The sequence below is a fragment of the Sciurus carolinensis genome, chromosome 2 (genome assembly GCF_902686445.1).
Source record: "Sciurus carolinensis chromosome 2, mSciCar1.2, whole genome shotgun sequence".
NCBI lineage: Eukaryota > Metazoa > Chordata > Mammalia > Rodentia > Sciuridae > Sciurus > Sciurus carolinensis.
In genome coordinates this window covers 78592419-78617796 of record NC_062214.1, presented here as the reverse complement: position 1 = coordinate 78617796, position 25378 = coordinate 78592419, and the positions used below count along the sequence as shown (strand labels likewise).

At 46.7% G+C, this 25378-nt stretch overlaps 1 long non-coding RNA gene across 3 annotated transcripts in view; it reads right to left on the bottom strand.

Moving 5' to 3' along the window:
* Positions 1-25308, bottom strand: part of LOC124977621 (uncharacterized) — a 26752-nt gene extending 1444 nt beyond the window's left edge. The window contains exons 1-4 of one of the 3 annotated variants that reach the window (XR_007107222.1): positions 25192-25308; positions 23440-23536; positions 15676-15775; positions 10080-10189 (exon numbers count right to left, since the gene is read on the bottom strand). This is a non-coding gene — a long non-coding RNA (uncharacterized LOC124977621). Of the gene's footprint in view, positions 1-10052; positions 10190-15675; positions 15776-23439; positions 23537-25191 lie in introns of those variants that run through there. The other 2 variants (XR_007107221.1, XR_007107223.1) reach the window with 2 other exon arrangements.
* Positions 25309-25378: the final 70 nt, after the last annotated feature.

Here is a 25378-nt window from a genome sequence, read left to right as displayed (position 1 = left end):
TAACTATGCATTGATTTGAGAAGGATGTAAGTGTTCCATGGCCCAGAGGTAGTGTGGGGATGAAGATTCCCCTAGGGCCTGGGGGTAATCTGTGTGAAATGCTTGCTGAACAGTGCCCTGGACTTCTGGACATGACTGGGTCTAGTCTTCTGCCCAGAGGCCCTAAGGAGCTAAGAAAGCAACTGAAGACAAGAGCATGGAAAGGGACAGACACCAACTGGAAAGGAGTGTGGGCAGGTCTGTCTTTATGCACATGCAACTGGTGTAGTCACACAGGACCAGGGACTTAGAAGGCCCTGATGGTTGGATTGGAAAATGGAAAAGCAGGAATGCTCTGCAATTGTCATTTTGGAATTCTTAATGAATTTTGAAAAGGGGTCCTTTTCATTTTGCACTGGCATATGCAAATTAAATACCTGGTCCTCAATGTGGGAGGTAGAGGATAGGGTTGCGGTAGAATCATACCTGCTTAACAGAAGGTCTAGTATCTCTGCAGTGAGGGGACATAATAGGAGTGCCATCCAGCTAAAGCAGGTACCCACCCCCATCCAACATACCTCCAGTAAGGGGTCAATCATCTCAAGCCAGAGTGAGGAGGGACTGGGGCAGTGACAGGAGAAGGGCAACAAAATTAGGAATTAGTACCATAGTACCATTAGTACTATTATTAGTACCATTAGTACCACAGGAAAAGTCTGTGAAGATAGCTGTGGAAGAGACATGAAGGTGTTTGGCAGGTCTTGCAACAAAGGCACTTGGTGGACAAAGAGGCAAGTAGAGAGAGCGGGGGGAGTAGGGAGGGAGTCATGGTAATAGAGAAAATGGCACAAGATAGGCCAGATGAAGGGGTCCACCCCCAGGTTGGTGCTGTCATGGCAGGAGGGCAGTGGTGTTTTTGTTCAGGCACAAAATGAGAGCAGGGACAGGGGCAGGGTCCAGGAGGGAGGAGGGCACAGCCAGTTCAGCATTAGAGTGCAAGTTGGTCTGCAGTCTTTATGTGCCCACTATTGTTGCCAGTGGAAATCCAGAGGTGACTAGGGTAGACAGAGGAGGCAGACGTATCAGAAACCCCAAACCTCATCATGTGGTACATGGGAAAGGAAGGGCAGACTACCATCACTGGTCTGGCTGCCAGGAAAACCCCAAAGCCGAGGGGAACAAAAAATACCACCACCATGGTATTTCTGTGGGCCTAGCCCCAGGATCCGAAGCAAGACCCCTGTTAGACAGAGGAGACCCAGCTCTCGGTATGGACCTCAAAATAGACTGACAGAACCATCTCAAACCCTGTAAGCCTTCCTGTCTTTTCTCTTCCTTTCTTTTACCTTTTTGTTTAGTAACCCTTGCCAACCAACTCTCTGAGGAGGAACTGGGTGCAGCTCTAGGGATAGTAACCAATCAAGATCCAGGTCCTGTCCTGAATGTTTGCTGTTTAACTGGGGGAGAAACCTAGAAATTCTGAGATCACAGTGTGGGTTAGTGCTCAAGGGGCAGGTGTTTAGCCCAGCCTGGGTTGAGCCTTAAGAATGGATGTGGGGCTGGGGTTGTGGCTCAGTGGTAGAGTGCTTGCCTCACACATGTGAGGCACTGGGTTTGATCCTTAGCACCACATTAAAAAAATAAACAAACAAAATAAAGTTAGTGTGTTCATCTACAACTAAAAATATTTTTTAAAAAAGTGAATCTGGAGGGACAGAGAGATTGTGTGGTGGGGGAGTGGGGTTTAATCAGAAGACCTCACTATGTGCCAAGCATGGAGGTTCAAAGGTGAAACTGAGGTCAGAGGTAAATTGACCCTCCCAAGGTCAAGAAGGAGTAAAATGGGCCAGGGACTCACAGGTTGATGGGAAAGGCAGAGGCATCAAGATAAAGTTTGGGACAATGTAGTCATGGCTATAAATGGTGAGGCACTTTGGAAGTTCAGGAGACGAGTCTTCTGGCAAGTCTGAACTTCCCAGAAAAGATGGGTTTAAGCTTAAATAGGGATCTCAAGGATGAACAGGAGGGCTGGGGAGATATCTCAGTCGGTAAAGTGCTTGCCTTGCAAGCACAAGGCTGTGGGTTCGATTCCCAGCACCACAAAAAAAAAAAAAAAAAAAAAATCATTTAAAAAAAAAGGGCTGGGGATATAGCTCAGTTGGTAGAGTGCCTGCCTCGCAAGCACAAGGCCCCGGGTTCAATCCCCAGCACCGCAAAAAAAAAATAAATAAATAAAAAGGATGAACAGGAATTTAACATGCAGACAAAGGGGAAAGGCATTCTGGATGGGACACTGTAGAGGAGAGAACTGGAGCTGAGCAGGCTCCAAGGCCTCTCTCAGCTCCAATAGGGATAGTCCACAAGGAGCTCTCTGTAGAAGGGACTTTCCTTGAAGTCAGGTGACCTCCCCTTGGGATCCTGGGATCCCAGTCTCCCCTCCTCCCAATAAAAGGGTCTCTCCTCCCCAGCTGGCTGATGTGGCTGTCTCCGGAGGAGCTCAGGCCTGAGACTTCTTTCCAAGACCCCTTTGTTTTCTGGCTGGCTGTCTTCATGGACTCCATGTTGCTAGCTCCTCCCAGGCCGCTGACCTGCATCCCTGTCCAGGACATTTCTGCTGAGCTTTGCTACTTTTGCCTGGAAGCATGCCAGGGTTTCAGCATGCCTGCTCAGGGCTGCTGGCCTGGCCCCACGCCCTTAGGCAGGCCCAATTCATGCTAGAAGAATGGGGGTCAGAGTTCAGTCCCTGAAAGCTGGGGACTCTGAAGAGGGTCCCAGTGGGGGTCTTCAGGGTAGCTTTCTGTAGTGGGGACTGGGGCCATTGTGTCCTGCCAGGGACACTCTAGGAGTCTGCAAAACAGGACAAGGAAGAGCTAGATTCCTAGGGAAGAGTGGCGTGCAGGCTGCGTGCACTTGCCCTGCTTGGTGGGTTTCTTCTAGGTTAATGGAGTGGAAGAAGCACTGGAATGGGGGTCAGAGGGCAGTGAGCATCAGGTCTGAGGGGATCTCAGGGACTGGGAAGTCTCTTAGAATAAATACAAGTAATTAACACTTTCTGAGCTTTTACTATGTGCTATGCACTATAGCAAGTGCTTCATAAGTAGTTATTCATTTATTCTTTATCACTGTCCTGTGAGATGGACATCTATTTACATATGAGGAAACTAAGGCACAAGAGATAAGTACGTGCCCAAGAGCACTCCACAAGGAACACACAGAGCTGGGAGGTGAATCCAGGTGGTCTGGCCCCAGAGTCATTCTCTGACCAACCCACTCTGCTGGTTTATTATACAGAAGGGGACCTGGAGGCCAAAGAGGGGGTGTCTGGTCCCAGATAACAGTGGAGCAGGGGCAAGCCCTTGTCCCCTACTGCCAGCCTCAGAGATCTTGAGCTCATGGGAGACTTTTGGAGCTTGGGATATCTGGTCACCTGAATGCTAGTAAGGACAACTCCCTTAAACCAGGGCCAGGAGAAAGGGATGGGCCAGACCTGTTTTTCTGACCACCTGGACTTTAGTCCTGGGTCACTACTGAGTGACTTCACATCTTGAAGCAAGTCATAATCACTATGAACCTCAATTTTCTCTAAGATGGGAGTGAAAATACCAACCACACCTCTTTGAAAAGGTGAAAGAAAGCAAATCATGATGGCCCATGCCTGTAATCCCAGCTACTGGGAGACTGAGGCAGGAGGATCACAAGTTTGACACCAGCCTGGGCAACTGAGTGATACCCTGTCTCAAAATAAAATAAGTTTTAGGTGGGCACAGTGGCACATACCTGTAATCCTGTGACCAGAAGACTGAGGTAGGAATATTGCAAGTTCAAAGCCAGTCTCAGCATTTTAGTGAGATGCTGTCTCAAAAATTAAAAATAAAATATAAAAGGGCTAGGGATGTAGCTCAATGGCAAAGTATCCCTGGATTCAATTCCCAGTGCCAATAAATAAATAAATAAATAAATAAACAAACAAACAAATAAATAAAAATAAATAAAATAATTTTTTAAATAAACTGGGGAGGTAACTTTGTGGTAGAGTGCTTGCTTAGCATGTGCAAGGCCTAGGTTTGATCCCCAGTACTGAAAAACAAAAAGGTAAAATGAGTAAGTGTGGAAACAAAGGATTGTATAGTTATGTCATTAGACTCTATGCTCAACTCATTGCTGGTCTGTCCACCCGCTCAAATGGGAGTTCTGTTTTCTCCTTTGGGTTATTTCACTCATTCACCAATTTTTTTTAAATGTCTATCATGTTCAGTCCTTACAATCCTCAAATACTGTATTCATTTTATAGGTTTAGAAACTGAGGGTTGAAGGTAAAATGACCTGCTCAAGGTCACAGAGGGGTAACAGGCAAAGCCAAGATTCAAATCCATGATTGTCTCAGTCCTGGATCCGAGCCTTCTAAGAGCTAAGTGAGGCCATTTCCCATTTCCATGGATAGAGGAGCAGAGAAAAGGCAGAGAAGTAAGCAAGCCCAAATAATTGCCTTTTAGCAGGTACAATAACTGAAGAGTGAGAGGTTTAGGAGCAAGAAGGAATGACTGTGCTGGAGTACACCAGGAAGAATTGAGACTTGGAAGACTTGTTGGAAGTCCAGAAACTCACTGAATCAGAATCTGCATTTTAGCAAGTCCCCCAGGTGACCTGTATCATATTTAAAGTTGAGAAGCACTGTTCATAAACTTGGTTGTACAATGAAATCACTTGGGGATGTCAAGCGATTATCAATTATTAGGTACTTCCCCGACAGACCCTGATGTATTTACTCTAGAGTGTGGCTTGGACAATCCAATTAGGAAAAGCCTTCCAAGTGTTTGTAATGCATAGCCACTTTTGAGAACTGCTGGTCTATTGTAGGTATTTATACTAATTCCCGTTCCCATCAGAAAACTTTTATTAGCAAAGAGAAAACTAGAGTTGGTGGGTCCAGGTGGAACCTCTTCACCCACCACAACTCAGGCTGTCTGGAGGGCGACCTGTGAAAATGATCCTTGACCAGTTAAAGTTTGGTTGAGTTAACAAAAGTTCTAGTCCTCTGATTGTGGCATTGAAGTGCTGGGAGGGACTTGGAAATTGAACCCAATGCCCAAAGATCTTGAGTCAAGACCTGACTGACTTTCATGACTAACATGAAATAATGTATGTGAAAATATGCTGTTAAGGGCAGTGTGTATATTGGACAGATGTTCCTGCTCTGTATACCATTAAGGTCAATGACTATATTATATATACAGCCCATGCACATACTATCTCCATACATATTACATATATCTACCTGAATGTGAAATTTACATAGACGGTAGGTCCACAGTTCCTTATTTGAATCCTTGGGGGCCAGATATATTTCACAATTCTAAATTTTGCAGATTTCTAAAACTTATAAGCCCCATAATCAAATACCTTAATATTACCTTAGAGAAATATATGAATAGTTGATAAAGAATTAAACTGGAACCCTATTACGGTTATGAAATCTTCCCCTTTATCCCTGAAAATAATTTTTCTTGAAATTTATTTTATATTAATAGCTCTGTCCCATGCCTCTCCTGTGTGTGTATCTGACCGTGCACATGTCCTCTGCGTGTCTGCATACATAGGTATATCTGGTCTCTGTGTGTTTGAGTCTACATGCTCTGGAAAGATCTGCGTGTGCCTCTGCATGGGCGGCAATCTCTCTGCCTGCAAGCCTGTATCTTAGGGGCATGTATTCTTCAGAGCAGACCTAGGACTCCTCTGGGCGGCCCTGTCTGGTTCACTGTGTGTCCTTGCTGTGGTCAAACTGGTGGTCCTGAGCTTCAGCCAGGTTCCACTGATACCTCTTTCTGAATCCAGGCCCTAACCATCCTCATGCCCAGCCCCAGTTCAGAGTCATCCCTCCCAGCACCCTCTATCCTTCATGAGTTCTTTCTCAGTCTCATTGTCTTTCCCTCCACCCCCACTTTCCCCTAACCCCTATTCTTGAACTCTTCACTATCTGCTCTGTGAAACTGTACCCCACCCCCAGGCAAAATGGAGCATTTCCATCTCCACCCTTCCTCAGCCCTAGGTGACTTATCACCACAAGTGAGTGAAAGCCAGAGAGGGAGGGTCTGCTTCATTTACTGAGCCCTCCAGGTGCCAGGCATTGGGCTGTGTTGCCATTTAATCCTTACAACCATCTAGTGAGGTAAGTGTCCTCGTGGCTGCTTTTCAGTTGTGAGACTAAAGCCCCGAGAGGCTGAGGCACTGACCCAAGACCACACAGCTAGGAGGTGATGGAGTTGGTCGAGAGTCCAGACTCCTTCCACCAGGCCACCTCTTTGCTCCCTTTTGTGGAAGTATGCCTGGTGTGTATATCTGCCTACCCCACTCACCTGTAGGTCTTTTGCAGGCTGAGACTACGTCTGATTTGTCTCTACATCCCCAGGGCTCAGCGCAAGCATGGATACCTAGTGGGCACTCCATAAAGGCTTCCTGAATGAATGCCTGCTCTCAAAAATGACAACTTCAGCTTTCATTAGTCTGATTTATACAAGTGCTGGGATCCTCCAGGCTGCAAGGCTGGGGAATGGGTGGCTATAATTTATCAGAAAACATGGCAACTGTTCCAGCTTCCCTTTCAGTGCAAAAGGAGAAGGTAAATTGATGGCCAACAGCCCTGCATCAGCAAGGGCCCGCAGTGTTGGATACCCTGATTCTTGCTAACAGTGCAGAGCACGTGACAGGGAGGCCCTCCAACTGTCCCCCACGTGGGCTCTGACTACGACTGCCCATCCACCTGCTGCCTGGAGGTGGCCACAGGGGGGTCAGCTGCCTCTCATCGATCGCCCTACTCAGGATGCCAAATGGTGCCTTTGAAAGTCCATAAAGAAAGAGACACTCATTCATCCCTGATCAATCACTTCTTACCGCCCCTTGTGCGGCACGTGCGGGCGCAGCACAATGCCGGCTCGTCACGGGTGCTCAATCACCATTGCAGGATTAATGGCTTTTCAGATGAGTGTAATGCCCACCTCCTTTCCCCTCGTCTCCCAGCCAGGCATCTCCAGGACAATGCTGCAGTAGCTGGAGAAGCCCCAAGCTCCCCGCAGCCCTCCTTAATCGAGATTGACGGATGTGGGACGTGTGGTCTATAGAAGCCTCTGGGCTCCTGCAGAAGGCTGAGCCTGCTCCTCCTGGGGGCGGTGGCAGGACAGCTGCCTCAGCCTTCCCAGATGTCCGGGGGAATCCATTCTCATCTGCTGATCAATGAGGCAGCTGGCTGATCCCTGAGAGCCCCACCTGAGGGGCCCCAAGCCTCAGGCCTCCACCAGGCCAGGTCATCAGAACAAATGGCCCCAGTTCAGGAAGGCCTTGGAGCATTAGAGCTGGGCAGGGGCTTGCTACTCGTTGTCTCCCAGTATGAGCTCAGCCTCCCCAGGTTGCCCCCAGCCTGGGCTGTGAGTGATGAAGAGGGTTTATCTGGCCTATGATGATGATTGTATTAGCGTTGATAACTCAAAAATTAATCATCATAATAAGACCTGCCGGGCTGCTGATTGAAACCGATGACCGCCCCACATTTCGGAGGCACCACGCTTCCTGCTGAGCTGCGATCATGTCCTCATCTTCACGGCTCCCCGAGGCTCTGCAGGATGTGAATATTTAATTAACGTCCCTCTCCTGCTCACTGGAGTGTTTGTAAATATGATTCATGGGCCATATTGTTACCTCAGTTGCGTGTTCCCCGCCCCCTTCCGCCAGCCAGCAGCTAGGGGGCAAAGCCAGCTGCCTGGCAGCTTAGCCCCCTCTCACATCACACCAGAATGCCCTTCCAGGATTCAGCATCATTCCAGGTGGCCTTGGATCTAGAGACAGGCCCACCTTCCCTTCCACAGTACCCAGGCAGAAATCAGGCCACAGTTCCACCTTGCCTTTGGACCACGGATCCAGCAGTTAGTTAATGGACCTTTGAGGAGGACCCCCCAGGACAGACACCTAACTCAGGCCAGTTGTTCACAGGGTAACTCAGGCCAGTTGTTCAGAGGGAATAGAGAATGACCCCAAGGGAAGGTGCACCCCCACCACACACATACCTCAGAAACAAATACACACAAGAAAACTGGGCAATTACAGTGCATCGTCCCACCATTGAGAAGAAGGCACACGCCAAGACTCTGAAGGAAAGGCATTTTGGACTGGGGAGTGGGAGCTCCAAGTTTTAATCCAGTCCCTGCCACCATTGTGCTTGGCTAGGTCTCTTGGCCTCAGTTTTAGCATCTGCCTTGTGGACAGCATAATACCTATTCCGTTAGACCCACATGGAGATGCTGGGGAACCATAAAGTTCTATGCACACTGAAGAAATGGAGCACAGAACCAGGAGGACTATACAGTGGGGAAACAGGCCCTGAGAGGGAAAGGAACTTGCCTAGAAGCAGTCAGAGCTGGGACTGGTGGTGGATCTGCTGCCTTTCAGCTAGGGGCTTTTTCTGCAACAGAATGTGGAAATACAGTATTTTGTTCTTTCATCTTGATTCCATATTCCTTTTTTGTCACTATAGGGGACTAAGGGAGAGCATTCCTCCCCAATATGCAATAGGCTGGGAATATAAGTGGGTTCTCTTAGGGTGCTGCACCTACAGTTGTGGCCAAAGGCTATTGGGCTGTCTGGGAACATCCTGTCTTGGAGATCTACCATGGAAGACTCTCTGAAGCTGCTTACAACCCAGGAAGGGCTGATCTTACATGCATGAACAGGACCTAGGGACACCGCAGGGAAAGGGCCTCTACTGGATCTCCCAGTCTTCAAATTAGGCAGCTCAGAAACTTGACTGCGGCCTCTCCTGCCTAAAGTCCTGGCTGCAGTGCCCCCAGCTTCAGAATCGAGCCCTCTCCCTGGTCTGCTGCTTTCCACTTTGCCTCATTACCCCCCATGGCCACTTCCTGATAACTGAGGCCTTTGTCCATTCCTCTTGCTCTGCACTGCTCTCTCCTCTGCCTGACAAAACTCCCTCCTCTCAGTTCAAAACTCAGCTCATGTGACCTCAACTCTGGAGACTTCCCTGATCTTCCAGAACCTTACCTTGCCCTTCATCCCAGATCCCTACCATAACCCCACAGTGCTCACCGTAGGTATTTGTGTACCTGTCTTCCTCTGAGTCTCAGAGTAGCACTGGGCCAGGTACCAAGTCTGGCTTATCTCTGTGTTCAGAGCCCAGCCAAGAGCATGGTGCAGAGTGAAGTGACACTGAGCAGCTGGTGTAAGCTGTGCTCTTCCTGCCCTCCCCAGGCCTTTGTTTGCCTTCTCCTCAGGGTTAGGAGACAAGGGGCTCTGGCAGACAGAGAGGCCAGGACTGGGGAGGAGAAGGGAGGGGTGAAGGCAGGAAGCATGGTGCATGGTCCCAGTCCATATGGCTAATCAGTCAGGAGTCCTGGGAGGCCCTGGGATCTGACCAGGTTCGCAGGTTCCCCCGGGAATGGGCAGGGGCTGTGTCTGAGGTCTTTGATCATCTGTGTGTCCTACCTTGCCCACAATGAAGAGAAGCAGAAATAAAATGCCAGGAAGTTCTGTGGGGAAGCAGCTTCCACCCAAATGGAGGTTCTTCTGGGCTCAGGTGACCTCATACCCAGACCGAGGAGGCCTTTACCTGTCTCCTCTGCCTGCTTTGAAATGCCACTGTTATTGCTCCTGCCTTTGGTTCCTTCCTGATGAAGCTCTGATGCCTCTATGTCTACCCGGCATAGGTGCCTCCGAGATGGGAAGTGTGGGTTTTCTATGGGAGTGGAGGCTTCCCTGCCACAGTCATTTTGGGGGGCACAAATGAAGGATAGCAGTGGTTTGGCAGCCTGTCTTCTGGGAGACCAGGCCCAGTGGTCATTAGAGCCATCCGCCCCCAGTCCATGAGGGGGGGTCAGAGTCCCTAACTCATTAACCATTAGCCATCCATCTTGTCTCTCTGCACTGACACATCCATTGCCCCTGACAGCTGACACAACTCTCCTGGAGGAGGCATTACCCTCTAGAAGAGGGTAATGGGTGGGGGCAGAGGTGGGCAGGTGGGGGAAGAAACGTCTGTTTGGGAAATTTCTTTATTGTTTCAACTACTTTGAAACCACAGAATGCTACAGGGTGGATTTGATGTGGGCTGCTTCACTCCTCTGGTATGGTCTTCAGGCTCAGGTAGGTGCAACTTAGGAGGCTGAGGCAGGAGGACACAAGTTCAGGCTAGCCTCAGCAACTTGGAGAGACCCTGATTCAAACAAACAAACAAACAAACAATTTTTTAAATGGCTGAGGATATAATTCAGTGGTAGAGCACCCCTGGGTTCAATCCCCAGTACCACCACCACCAAAAAAACAGTCCAGGCTAGCCTGACAGGGCAAATTCACATCCTAAGACAATAGTTCTTGTGTGTCATTGGTGAAGAGTCCTTGGAAACCAAATCTAGGCATTGCCACCATTCTGGAGGGTAGCAAAAGAGATCAGTAGTGAATGGGCTGTTTCCTAGAGGTCTGGTTCTGCTCTCTGGATGGGCTTAGTCTTGTTTTTTGAGTTTACATGTGCCTCTTCTCCCTCAGCAGGGCTCACTAGACACCTCTAATGGGTAAGTCCACTCCCTGGTCATAGGTCACGTGGACACAGGGCAGTTTCTCAGGTCAGTGTCTGGAGTCTGAGGGCCACAGATTCCCAGGCTGGACTAGACCTGGGCACCTGGGGGAGATCTTCTCATTACATATGCATTTTTATGCACCCCCAGGCATGCCCCAGGCAGCCAGAGCCACTGAGGGCAGGGCACAATCGGAGAGGGAGCTCTTCCTCAGCCATCTTGCCCTGTTCACTCTGCCTTTGGGGTCTTCTAGCCTGGGCCTATAGCTACCACACAGAAATAGAGAGAAGTTGAGTGGCTTGTTCCACCTCCACACTGAGTTTCCTGTTTCCCAGTCTTTCTTGATGGGATATATTGAGTTCTTTCTTCATGCTGGTCTCCCTTTGAGGATATGTTCTGAATTTATTTTAATGTCCGTCTTCTTCAAAATGAGTATTTTTTTTTTTTAGGTAAAAGTAATTTGTAGAAAAATTAGAAAAATGGAACAAAGAAAAAAAAAATCCTCCAGTGTTTGCATGTTTATATTTCCTTCTAATTTTCTACTCCACATCTGTTCTGGGGTAGTCACATGGTAACACAATTATGAACCATGTTTTTTCCCCTTAGTTTTATAGCATAAGCAGTTTCCATGCTGCTATATGATATTCACTCTACTTTTTTTAAAATTAATTTTCAAAAATAATACATTGGGATGAGTTACTATTGTAAAACTTTCCATTCCCTCCCCCCAAATTCTCTATAAATTCAATTCAAGCCCAATCAAAATATTAACAAGATTTTTTTTCATATTTGGCAGATTGGCACCAAAATTTGTATGAGTGAATAAATATATGAGGATGGCTAAGGCAATTATGAAAAGGATAAAGAGGAGGAAATTATCTCACCAGATATAAAAAAAAAAATATCTTAGTGGGGGTGTAGTTCAGTGGTAGAGCACTTGCCTAGCAGACACAAGGCCCCAGGTTTAATCTCTAGCACCACAAAATTTAAAAAAAATTTTTTAAACCATAGGAATTGGTATAGGAGTAAACAAAGAGATCAAGAGAATTGACAGTTCAGAAAAGTATCACCCATGCATATGTAGAAATGGATCTTCAAACTTAATGTACTTATAAAATGGTTAAACATTCCAAAATTACATGTCTCCTCCCCTTTCCTATCAGCTTCAGAACCTTTGGTGTGGATAATCCCATCATATGGATGTCTACTCATGTGCTTACCCCAGTCCCCTCTATTAGACATTTAGGATTTGCTAGTTTCTTAACACGATACGGAGTACTACAATAAGCATCTATGTCTCTAAAGTTTTTTTTTTTTTTTTTCTTCCTGATTTTGGATTATTTCCTTAAGGAACTGCCCTAGGAGCAGGGTTGCTGGGGACAGGATAGGATCATGAGAGGGATCTTGGCAACTAGGTCCAAAATGCTTTCCCAAAGAGTAGGGCCTATAGGCATTTCCTTCTGGCCTGCCTGCATTCACTGAGTTACTCTGCTGGGCTGTGTCTCAGGACTGGGGCCCCAGGTAAGGCATGCACATACACTTCAACAGAGAAGAGATCTGGAAATGAGGTTCTTTAAAATCAGGCAGAGTGCAGTTACCAGCATGGTAGTACTAGGATCAGCTCACAGAGTCCTGAGGAAGACTTCCCAGGGTCAGTGACATTTTGACTGCACTACTTTCTAGAGATAGGTTGGGATAGGAAGTGCACAGAGGGCCCCAGATGCAGGCCAAGGAATTAGGACTGTGGGCTAGGGCCATGGGGAGCCACAGAAAGTCGATGAGCCGCTGAGTGATGTGTTTACTGGTGTTGAGGAAGCTCACACGGGCCACCTGGGAGCAGCTCCACCAAATTTGCGTCCTCCACTTCACATCTTTAATGTGCTCCTGACTGCCTAGTGCTCTGAAACTACACAGCCTCCTACATACCCAGAAATGTGATCAAAGCCTCATTTGGCTTTTTCTGCCCTCAGGAAGCTGCACCTTGTCTTCTTCTTCTTCTTTTTTTTTTCCTTCCTGTCTTTTTTTTTTTTTTTAATGTGGTGCTGGGGATCGAACCTAGTGCCCCCTGCATGCTAGGCAAGCACTCTACCACCAAGCCACAACCCCAGCCCCTGCACCTTGTCTTGGTGTCATTGGCGGTATGTTTAGTTGGATCTGTGCTAAATGGGGGTGGGGTGTCTGTGGGAGTTTTTCGTATCAGTTTTCATCCTGGCCCTGCTACTGAGTCTGGAAGGAATCTTGGGCATGTCCCTGGCTTTCTCAGGCCTTGGGTTCCTTATCAGAGTGAGGAGCTTGAATCTGCTAGTCTGAGAACCATTGCCCTGCATTTACGGCAATGCAAATGGGATCCTACAAGACCAAACACCAGCTTTAACGTGGGGTGGAGGGGACACTGGCATACGTCAAGCAGAAACCCCACCTGACTCACGTGGCTTTCTGGGATTCCTCCTCGCTACTGCCTCCTCTCAGCTGTCTCTAGTTAGGCTTGTTTGCTCTGAATCTGCCTGCAGAGGCAGGCACAGTCTGCTTTCTACCCCACAAACACCTAGCCCAAGGTCTGTTCCAGGCCCCTTATGTCCCCCAGGCAGCAAGGCCTAGCGACAGGCCTCATTCATCTTCCCAACTGAGCCAAAGACAAAGGGCCTAATGTGTGTGCAGATGGGCCTGGCCCTCCATCATCTCTCACAACCAGTGGCCGATAATGTGCCTCCAATGAGTCCCCTGTGGTCACTCACTGACCAGGGGGTGGCCAGGCAATGATGCATGCAAACACTGGAACCGGATGACAAAGCAGGTCTCAAGGGGAGGTGGAGTGGAGGGGAGAAGAATGATCACAGCCCCGTGGCGAATCCCATAACTCATTTCTGACGTGGATACATTATGTCTCTCAAAGACCACTTGCCCCTGGACACTGAGCTGCCAAATTAATTGACAAGGGACCCCAGAGCAGGAACCTCCATCCCCAGAGGCTTGGCCCCAGGGCCATTATTATCTGGGAGGACAGAATTGTACCCTGCCAGGCCAGACCACAGTGCCCTTCTGGGCTGACTGAGACCCTGGCCATGCAGGGAGTCCCAAGTATGTGTGATGGAGGAAACTGGATCCCAGGGGAGCTATGAACACGATACTTGAACAAAACAAATAGGTGATGGGGCTGAGGCTACCCAGCCAAGGCCTTTCCCTCCCTTGCCGCTGCAGAGGGCTTTGACTGCTCAGTTTGGTCTTTTAGTCCTGGGGAAAAGGAACTCTGGGGGATCTCTGGTCAGTCATGTCCTTTTTTGGGGGAGGGGGCGGTAACAGGGATTTAACCCAGGGGTGCTTAACCACTGAGTTACATCCCAAACCCTTTTATATTTTATTTAAAGACAGGGCCTTGCTGAGCTGGTTAGGGCCTGGCTAAATTGCTGATGCTGGCTTAGAACTCTCAATCCTTCTGCCTCAGTCTCCCAAGTCACTGGGATTACAGGCATGCCCTGCCTCATGTCCTCTCTTTAGACCTAGGTTTGCCTTTTTAGCAAAACAAAAGATTCAAACAGGAAGGGATGACCCCATCACTAACAACTCCTGTTTATGGAGCACTTTCTGCCAGCCAGGCATGGGGTTAAGGTCAGCAGAGCCCTTACCTGATGAATTTAATCTTCATAGCAACTCCATGAAGAAGTTATCTCCATCTTACAGACAAGAAAACTAAGGTTTAAAGAGTTGAAGTCACTTCTCTTAGAAGTGACTGAGCCCAGTTAGAATGCAACTCTGGCCTGGCACAATTCTGTCCTCCCAGAAAATGATAGCTCCTTGGGTAGGCCTCTGGGGATGGAGGTTCCTGCTTTTGGTTCCCCTGTTAATTAATTTGGCAGCTCTGGGCACTCCTCTGGTTTAGGAATAAGAATAAAGAGGACCAGAGAGCAGGGAAGATAATTCCAGAATTCCAAGGAGGGTAGGTCATGGTGTGTTACAAAGTAGGAAGCCCGTTATACACCAGGCTGGAAAGGGACAAGGCAGAAGGGAAGAGTGTGGCTTCATTACTCTGAACCGCCCAGCCTACCTCCTAGCAGGTCTTGCTGAAGTCCCTCTATCCTTCTCCAACAACCAGGACCCCTTGACTCTTTATAGGGTAGTGATTCCTACACAGCCTCAGCCTGGTTGTCATGGGAATTTTAATAGCCCTAGACCCAGAGACCCTTCTGTGGCCCTGCTCCCCATGCACCTGGGTCCCTTTCTAGTTATATGTTCTGGATCCATGTCATAGAGCTAGTTCGCCTCCCTCAGATAAAGCCCTTCAGTACCCTGAGGCCCTGCTGGGCTATCAACTATGTGCATTCATTCGTGGTACTCTCTCCTTCCTCCTTTCAAAAGGAGCCTCTGAGGAGGCTAAGACACTGACTGGAGCTTCAGAGAAGGATGCCTGGCTTGGCCTGAGCACTGCATGACCATCTGGATTTGGAGACTCAGAGTGTAGGGGTTTGGGAAAACAGCACCTGAGGAAACCAGATTGTGAGGTGTGTGAGCAGGGCTTCACTCCAGACCATAGCCTCTGAACCCCGTGTCGGACCTTCTATCTTACAGCTGTGCACAGCAGAATGCCCCAAGATCTGGCTGCTGAGAGGGAGGGGTGCTGGGGGAGAGCCTTTTGTGGGTTGGGTGAACATTGAAGGTTGAAGGAGTCTTAGAGACTGTTCTGGTTCTAAGACTTCTGCCATCTTCTGCAGCCCTCCTGAAGACAGCTCGGCAACAGGAATGATCTTGAAGTGATAGCAGGGTGGTGGTGAGAGGTAGCTGGAAGTCCACCCCATGGCCTGGAGTCTCATCAGCCAGTCCATTTGGCCATTCAGCCGCAACTTGTTCACCAATCCTGGACGGGAGGTTTTACACTTCTAAGGCAGTCCCTGCCCTGAGAAGTGGTTCTGCCTATGAGAAAGAGCCTTCTCCACATGGGCCCAGGCACTTCTCTGTGACCAGTCACTAGGTTCTGGCCTGGCTTGAGATCAGAGCCCATATGTGCCCCCTCCAAACCAACATTGCCCTGTAGAGGTCTGCCAATGAGCCTCCCATCCCATGACCCGCCTCCCAGGTCTCTGCGGGTTGAGATGCTACTGGGTTTTGGCCATTCCCTTGGGCACAACTTCCTCACCTCATCCCAAATACTGCCTTTTTTCAGGGACCTCAGTCATGACTGAGTGTTCAGAGACGATATTTGCAGTCTGGGGGCATCTTTTGCTTGATTCCTTGTCCTGCGGGGACATGGAATTGAAGTCAATGAGAACCTGAGTCAGTTCCTTTGCACCCGGCTTTGTTCAGGATAACTCTGTAGGCACAGGGTGAAAGCAAGGGAAAACCTGAGTAACCCATTTAGCCTCAGCCTGCTTCTTAACCTGCTTTTAGTCACTTGCTTTTCTGGACTTAACCTGCTTCATCTGCTCTTGGTTGACTTTAAAAATCACCTGTTTCAGAGCTATAGAAATATGGTAACAGCTGATGAAATCTGATTACACATGTGCAGACCACAGATTACTTCCTAACTTCTAATCACCTTTCCCCACGTCTCTGCCCATAAATATCTCCAAACCCTATCCTCGGGGAGGTGGATTTGAGACTTGCTCTTTTGTTTCCACCCTGTGAATAAATTTTACTTTGAAAACTCGTCTTTCAATGACTAGCATGATGCATGGTGGCAAAACCAACCTGGCTCAGTAACAAGGACACCCTCAATAGCAGCCATCCCCCTACACAAAAGTGCTGAGTTTTCACAGACAGCCCAAACTACCCAGCACAGGCTCCTTACTGATCTCCCAGCTTCCATACAGAACTCCTGGTTCCAGGCCTTCCAATACCCACTCCTCTGGATGGTAAAAGACCCTTCAGAGTGACTGCATCCCACCAAGCCTTCTTACCCTCAAGAAATTTTCTTCAAATGCAAAAGAGTGGGAACTTCATTAGCATGCAAAAAATCAGCCCACATTATCTATCATGAATAGATTATTTACAGTCATGGTCACTCGGAAACTCAGCCTGGACTTCCTCCAAAGCAGAGTCTAAGACAAAGACCCAAGCAGGGAGCTTGTTTAGGGATGTGATCCCAGGGAGTAGGAGTGAGGGACAGGGGTGAAACAAAGGAAGAAGAGCAAGCCAAATCAAGGATGCATTGTTGAGGTGGCCACTGATATTGTACAGCCTTGTGTCAGGTGTCTCAAGGAGATAAAGGGAGAAGCACTTGCCTATTGAGTAGATCCCCCATTGTCAAGGCTGCCCCATAGGCAGTAAATTCCCTAACATTGGGTGAATGTGGACTGGTTTCCAGGGTGGGAAATTAGAGGTACAGATTGGTGGTAGTGGTGGTGGTGGTAGTGGGGTGCCCTCAGTTTACATTTGGGCAGAGCTGGTAGAAATCTGTGTAGAATAGATCCCAGGGTAATGACCAGATCAAGTGAGGTACAGAGCCACAAAGTGAGGTACAAAAAGCATCCTATACACTAAAGAAGACAGTTTAGTTGCAGGCAACACAGGCAGCTCACAGCCAAGGTAACAAGACAGTGGAAAAAAACATTGCCGGTTGAGTACAGCTGAGGTGCATCAGACAAAAGCTGGAAGGGAGTCCAGAGCCAATGGCCTCATGGACAGACAGTTGGGAAACTGAGGCTCAGAAAGGGCTCAGGAGGCAGGTTAGAGACTCCTCAAATCCAGGGATGGCTTAATGAGGCAGTGTAGGTGATGTTCCCAGCTTCGTGCCTGGCACACAGTGCTCAGAAGTAGGAATGATAAGAGGACCATTATGATAATGGCTCCCAATGTGAGGTTCTGTGTTGGGCCACTATGCCACATAGCCTCCTAGGCACTTGGGTGTCACTGCACAGCAAGGTTTCCACAGGCTCTAATTCTTCTGCTCTCGATGTTAGTACAGCAGCAGTTAAGGAGTAAAGGACACGGGCTTGGTCACCAGCTCCCTGAGTTGGGAGCTTTGCAGTGAAGCTGTTCTAAAGCCACCTTTGGCTTCTTGAATTCCCTTTGTTCTTCAGAAATGCATTCGATACAGCATCCCTGGAGCTTTCCCAGCCTTTCTGGCTTGGCACTGGCACCTGTTCTTCCTCGTAGGAGTCTCTACATACGCTGTTGCTGGAAGGGGTTTCCAGGTTCCACCAGGAGCCTCAAAGCACAGAATTCTTCCCCCAAAGCTTGTTTTGCCCCCAACCTCTGGAGTACAGACCCTATGCTCCCCTTAACCCTCTGACTGCCCCTAACTTTGTAAGTAAGAGTCCCTACATTTTCAGTTCTCTCAATTCCAACTCTGCTGTCACTGTACCTAACTCTCCATAGAGGACACCATCTGCTGGCAGGCTTCAGAGTGGACGCAGCAGGGTATGTGTGCCCATGAACTCTGAGTCAGGGTGACACCCTCAGCAATGTCAAGACCACTCAGGTGTGCTGGAGCCCACTCAGGCAGCTCACAAGAGCTGGTTGCACACAGAAGTCAGCACCATCAGGTAGTTGCTTGAATCACCCACAGGAGTTGTATTTACAATAAGGAAATTAGCAAATGCTATTGGCAAACCAGGTTTAGTGCCCCACCTCTTGAGAGCCTATTATTAAATATTTGCCAACACACTATGGGAATCCCTGTTCCTCTGCTGCTTTGAGACTATCACCATCCAGGTATGCCCCCCTCCACCTTCTTCATCAGACTGACCCACAAACCTCTCCTAGCTCATCAATTACAGACTGTGGCACTGGCTTAACCCACCCTCACCCCCCACTGACATTCCTGCCATCATTTGGGGACTGGCAGGCCCATCAGTCTGGCCTCCTTGGCCACTCTCCTACTCTCAATTTTTTTGGCAGCCTGTTTTTGCAGCCTGACTTTGCTGCTTCCTACGTTAGAAGGTAAATGCCAATAAAGTTCAGAATGTTCTGGTGTGGGCCCCAGCTGCAGCAGACTGTTATATACTCCCAGGCTTGCCCAGTATCCCTTCCACCCCCAGCACAGGTCCTGCTTCCTCCAGCTGCACTTTGGCTCCTGCCGGCTGCCCATATTTGAAGGATGTGGGCACTGCAGGCTGTGGAGGAGGGTCCAGATCCTGGTCACCCATGGTATCTCTTCGGGTCATGCTCACTGCATGCTCAGGAGCAGAAAGGCGGGCTTTGTGGGGACTCAGGAAGCCTCGTTTCTAGTTCCTGCTCTACCACAGTTTTACTAGGTGCTTGGGATTAACCATGTGCAGTCCTTGGGCCACCTTTTCTACAACAATGAGGATATATAATTCTTAGTCTTTTGACAGGGAGAAGCAGATGGATGAGGGCTTTTCTAGCCAGAAAGTTCATCCTGTTGAAGGATGGTGAGACAGTCACTGTGAGCTTGTTGGGGGCAGGAATTCCATCTGAGTCCATTGAATATTCCCAGTTTAGCCTCACATAGGCCTATTTGATGAATACAGGCAAAGTAGCCATGGGCAACCTCTGGCCAGCAACAGGTGAATCAAATAAAATGGAACCTCAACCTGACATGTTGCTGGGTACTAAGAAAACCAGTCCCCTGGCCATGCCCATAAGTGGTAGCCCTTTAGTCAGGTGGGTACAGAGCATAGGGGGCTTCAGTAGCCCCTCCAAGAGCTCTCTTTCTTCTGTCCTTACGTTCTCCATAACTCCTTTGGGGGACCTCATTGACAGGATCTGATGGAATCACAGGTGGGAATCCCACAGCTGTCTCCAGGGACCCAGGGGACGTGAGGTTCACAATTTCCTCCCTCCAGGCTTTATGGGCACCATCACCAGAGCTTAGCAACAATCCTTGGTGGTACCTGGCTGCCTCCTCTTCATTTGGCAGGAGAGTAGTCATCCTCATACAACAGCCTGCACCATTGATTCAGAGGAATGGTAAACTTGGATTACTGGGCCCACCCCCAGTTTTTCTTGTTGGGTAGGTTTGGGATAGAGCCTGAAGGTTTTGCATTTTTAATAAATTTCCAGGTGATGCTGATACTGCTGGTCTGGGAACCATACTTAGAAACCTACCAGGGGTTAAAGCTATAGTATTATGACTATGAGGCCCTTGCTTATGGTTCCATAATGACTCTGCAGGAGGTGCTCACTGCCTCTGGGGATCTAGAGACGCCAGGAGGGCAAGTACTCCTATTCCATCAGCAGGCACAGGCCAAAGGGCCATACACAGGCAGTGACTGCCACCCTCTGGACAGTGGTGGCAAAGCCCCTGGCTGATGGCTCTGCATCTGTGGCCTGTTTCCCCCCAGATACAAGCCTGCTGATGCTGTCCAGGGACCCTGGCTACAAGATAGAAAGCCAGTTCCAGGAGATTCTCTGGTTCAGTCTCCATGGACCAGCTACAGAAAGGAGCCACATGTCCCTGTGGTTTTGAACCAAGATTGCTGCCTCTGGCTCTTTAACGACATTGCCCTCACCCTCAGTCACCTCTTTCCTTCCTGGAACCTCCTGTTCTCCCCTAACACTGTGCAATTAGAAATGGGGGGGGGGGGCGGGGAAGAAAGAAAGAAAGAAAGAAAGAAAAAAAGCCATCTGCGAAAGAAGCTTGGGTTTCCATTCTCACTTTTTCTGGCTGAGTAACCCTTGACCTTCTTCCAGGTCAGTTTACGTTTTTGTATAAAATATGGCTAATCTCCATCCCCTAGCATTAGCACCAGTATTCTGTGTCATTGTGCTTCCCATTGTACAAAGCTCAGTCCATTTGTTCACCGCTGCAGCATTCCAGCGGTTTCCAACCAAAACAAATATTTGGAGGCATTAGGGTCTCCCAGGTGGGATTTTTGCATCCCAAATGATGAGTAAGATCACTCACTGGGGTATGGGAAGGTAATAACAGACATTCTGATTATATTTATTTTAATCTCAAAAATTCTGTTTTTGTATTTGTTTTATAATGTACCTAAATATATTAGTAGAGTAGTCCATATACATGATTTATAAATAACATACACATATAAAAATGGATGATAAAAACTTGTGATTTTTAAATTAGTATGTGAATCACTGCTTTTGGAGGGACATAACTTTCTAGAAAGGTCTTTGTGAAATATCAAGAGTGCATCATTGCCTGAGCTATAAGCTTCAAAGAAGCACTTACTCTAAGCTGTCCAGCAAGTTGGTGAGAGAAAGAGAACTTGGGGCTTTCAGGTTCTTCCCTAAGGGTAGGCTGAATGTTTGTGTCTTCCTGGGTTAACAATTGTAAAAGCAATAGGCTGGTATTTTGAGTATTGTGTGTGTGTGTGTGTGTGTGTGTGTGTGTGTGTCTAGCACCGGGAACAATTCTAAGCATCTTACATATGCTAACTCTTTTAATCCTCAAATCAGCTCTAAAAAAGAAGTTTATTGTTATCCCCATCTTAGGGATGTCCCTGTGAAGTGACCCATGGATGTAAAGATTAAGTTACCCTCCAAGATTGAACCCAGGCATTGTGGCTTTAGAGTCTAAGTTGTTTAGCCCTTATGTGCCCAACCTGGGAACAATAAAAAGGGCCTGGGTTTGGTCTGTGTGGGCGTGTGAGAGAAGAAGGTGCTAATAGATCAAAGAAGGGGGAGACACAGGAGACTGAGTGAGGAGTGGCATCCACAAGAGAGAGACACCATGGAGACACTGCAGTCTGCAGGAAGGGAGGGAGAGAAAAGGAAGGAGAATAGGGTGCCAGCTGTGGGGGTCAGGAAGGGTCCCTGGGATCAACTTCAGAAAGGTGGGGTGGGGTCCCTGACATTAAACTTTGCATGTAGGGTTCTGAAGAGGATTAGAGAAGGTCCCCATTAGAAGACTTTGAGAGCCTCATACAGGGTCCAGGGAGCTGCCCTCCCTCCACCTGGGCTGAGCAGAAGTCAGGACTAATGGGGGTTTCCCATCTTGAATGGGTAAATTATGTAACCTCACAGGGTCATCTCTAAAATGTGAATAGTAACAGAACTTTTCTTTAAGAGCTGATACCAGGATTAAAAGTATCTGTGAACTTTGACAGGAAAATAATTATGTCTTTATTTTTCTTAACTTCTAACTGGAATTTAATATTTTCTCTAATTATGAATATATGCAATAAGTCCAGAAGTATAAGCAGTAACTGACTTTATCACTAATACAAATTACAGATATTTTCCTATCACATTACAGTTGTTACATATAATTCAAAATATTGTTTATGCGCATAGCTGCTTTGAAATTACAGAAGGTATTAGTCTCTACATTCATTTAAAAGTACATATATTACAATTTTACAAATATTTTGATAACTTTTGATATATCCGTTTTCCTTTGTAATCCTATGTGTTTTGTTTTTATGCACTTAAAAACATTATGCTGAGACAGGATTTACAGGCTTCATCAGATGCAAAAGACATCCATGGCACAAAAAGGCCAATTATCCCTGCTTCATGGTCCTGATGCTAAAGACCTGCCAATGATCCCAGGGGCCTGGTGCTCTGGGGGCACAGGGGTGAAAGTAAATGCTTACACATCTGTTTTAAATGATGTGTAAATGATTTGGAGTTCTTATCATAATTATCAAATTATACATCTAGAAAATATTTAAAAAGTCTTTTTTTTTTTTTTTTTTTTTGGTGGTAGAACCCAGGGCCTTGCATTTGCACATACTAGCAAGTATTCTACCATTGAGCTACATCTCTAGCCCTAGAAAGCCTTTATGGCAATCATTTTTAAATTTTATGGCCAGAAGCAGAATTTCCTTTGTGACCCGAGACCTGCATAAGTGAAACACAATTTTTACAAAATATGACACAAATTTATTATGCATGATATACTCTTAACAACCTTTATTTTATTTTTCTTGATTTGGTTTAATTTGTTTTTTAAAGATGATTAACTTAATTTTTATTCGAAACAACTTGCTTCATTTGAAAATTAATATTAGCAGATTTGGAAGTAAGTACACAGAAGGGGAACATCTTAGTATATGAATAATAGATAAAAGTCATGAGTCATAAAAATGACCGGTATGCATTTAGAATAATCTGGAAGTGGAGTATTTACAGTTAATGTGCAAAAAGTAAAAACACACAAACTCAAATCACACACATTAAAACTTAGTTCTGTGTCTGGAGTTGTGGTAAAACTTAGTTGTGTGTCTGGAGTTGTGGTTCAGTGGTGGAATGCTGGTCTTGCATGTGTGAGGCACTGGGTTCAATCCTCAGCACTACATAAAAATAAATAAATAAAATAAAGGTATCATGTCCATCTACAACTAAAAAAAGTATTAAAAAACTTGGCTGGGGATATCGCTCAGTTGGTAGAGTGCTTGCCTTGCAAGCACAAGGCTCTGGGTTCAAACCCCCAGCACTGCAAAAAAAAAAAAAAAAAAAAAAAACTTAGTTGTACTTTGGTAGCCAAATTTCACCATTCTTGAAGTGCAAGTCTTTCAAAATTGCTTTATATTCAAAAACTAAATCTTAAGAATGTTCCAATTATCTTGGCTTGGGAGAGGTCACATAATAGTCTATTTATAAAACCCAGAAGAACCCACATATTTCACCAACAAAATAACAGGCAGAATGGCCAAAATTAAGGTAACTGTTTGCACAGGAAGGCAGCAGATTACTCTCATTTAACTGTTAAAAGCTATTACTTTGGAGGACTTCAGTCCTTTCTGTACTGAAAGAACCAAGGTCCCAGTCATTGCAAGATGAGTGTGTGTAATTAGCTCTCTAAAATTTGCCTGAAACACAAAAATTAATTCAGCCCTTAGGTCAATCTAAGGGGAATTAACTCTAGTTTGAAGGTGAACTTCCTGGCCTCAGAATGTAATTTGTACATTCTTCCTTAGATTCAGGAGCAAATGCCCTGTCCTCAGATACAGTCAAAATGATTACAAGGATGTCTTGACTTTTAGGAGCCACTACATAAGAATTTTGACAATTTAGACTGCTTATCTTAACTCACTTTGTAAGCCAGTGACAGCAGGTGATCCTCTAGGGCTGGATGAAGTTTCCATGAACAGAGGTGTCACCCAGAGAATTACTGAGGACGAGAGAATGGGCTGTGGAAGAGTTTAGAGTATATTTAATAAATTTATGAACACAAAAAACAAGCAAAAAAAAAAAAAAAACCCAAAAAACAAAAAACAAAGAAAATTTCCTAAAGAGATAAGATAAACTTTAGTAGTAAGTGGTCTAAACAGTTTTCTGAAGTCATTGACCTCAAAATGGTCCTAATCAACTGGATCCTGTAAAGCATTATCTAGAGATCTTAACTTTCACTGGATATGCATTTACTGAGACCTTACTTTTTTCTAAATCATTTTTTTTTTTTTATTTTTTATGTTTAGTTGTCAATGGACAAAACATTTTTAAACAGGAGCTGTACTCTCTCCCCTGACTAGCTGAAACAGGGACCCTTCAGGGACCGCTCCAGACTTTCCATGCCTCCCACCAAAACATCTTTTCCCTCCTACACAGAAAGAGATCAGGGCAGAGACCAGCAAGCAGGAGCAGCCAGGCAGCTTCCTGAGGATGGGGAGCAGGTCTCCTCCCTTCCATGTCATTGTTTAAAAATGGGCTGAGATTGTAGCTCAGAGGTAGTGTTAGGGAGGAGTTCGCACTGGAAGATGGTTGAGGCAGGGTATTGTTATGGGGCGCAACTTAACAGACTGATCACCACTGAGAAGTCCAAATTTGAGAGTCTTTATTAAGCTGTCCTGCTGACTGTCTCACACAATGCCCCAAAAATGGCTATTGGGAGAACAGCCCTAACCATAGGGTTGTAGGGATTTTTATACCATGAGTCAGTATCATCAATCATAAGTGTCTGTTGGTATGATTTTAAATTACAAACATGATGAGATCTAAAATCATTAGCAGAGGGGGAAGTGGGTCAAAATGACCTTACTTAGGTACAAATTAAAGAATGGTTACTAACATCTAGACAATCACTGTTGACATCACTGTTGACATGGCACATTGTTTAGGAAAATAGGAATCAAAAAGAGAACAATTTTTCATTATACAAGAATTGCCTTCTTGTGTTGCCAAACATGTCATGCTAAGCAACTGATGATGGGTACAGAGGCGGGGTGTTTCCACGGGAGAAGTATTTCCTACATAACATGGAGTCAAGCTACAATGGAGTCTGTTTAGTCATTGCCCATATAGCCTGGCCTATAACATTTCCATGGAGCCAAATCTGTCAGTCTGTCAATATATAAGAAGGATGCTGCTGAGAAGAGTCATGTCCCTGTGTAGGAAAAGTTCCTTTACCATGACAACTCCCGCCTCATGTTCTGTATTTTAAAAGTAACAAATGGGAGAAAATTGGACAAATATTCTAATCAGGAATCATAAGGTAACCAATGGGGGGCAATGCGGTAAGGTCTTCAATCAGGGAATAGGGAAGACACATCACAGCTCGGCATATAAACACTAATTTCCAGACATCAGGCCTTGAGCCTCTCTTTCTCAGCATGCTCTGTTCTGCCTTACCGAACGCTAGTTCCACATTCACCTTCAGTAAATCTGTACTTTGCCTGTTACTTGTGTGTCTTGCTCAATTCTTTGATCGGGACACCAAGGGCCTGGATACCAACTGGACACCCTGCCAACAACAGCTATGCAAGTGCGAGACCCCGGGTTCAAACCCCAATACCGCAAAAACAATAATTAAAAATAAAATGCTGGTCGCGACCCACTAAATTGATACCTGAGCCACGAATGGGTTGTGACTTGCATTTGAAAAACAACCCCAGAACGGATCCGAAAGTTGCCGGAGCTAAGAACCTCCACTTCCAGGAGCAAGCTCCCAGCCTCCCCGCCTCAGGGGAACAGCAGGGCGTGGCTTCTCCTCTCCCCGCCCATTCTCTTCCGCGTCCCTCCAGCTGCACGGCTCA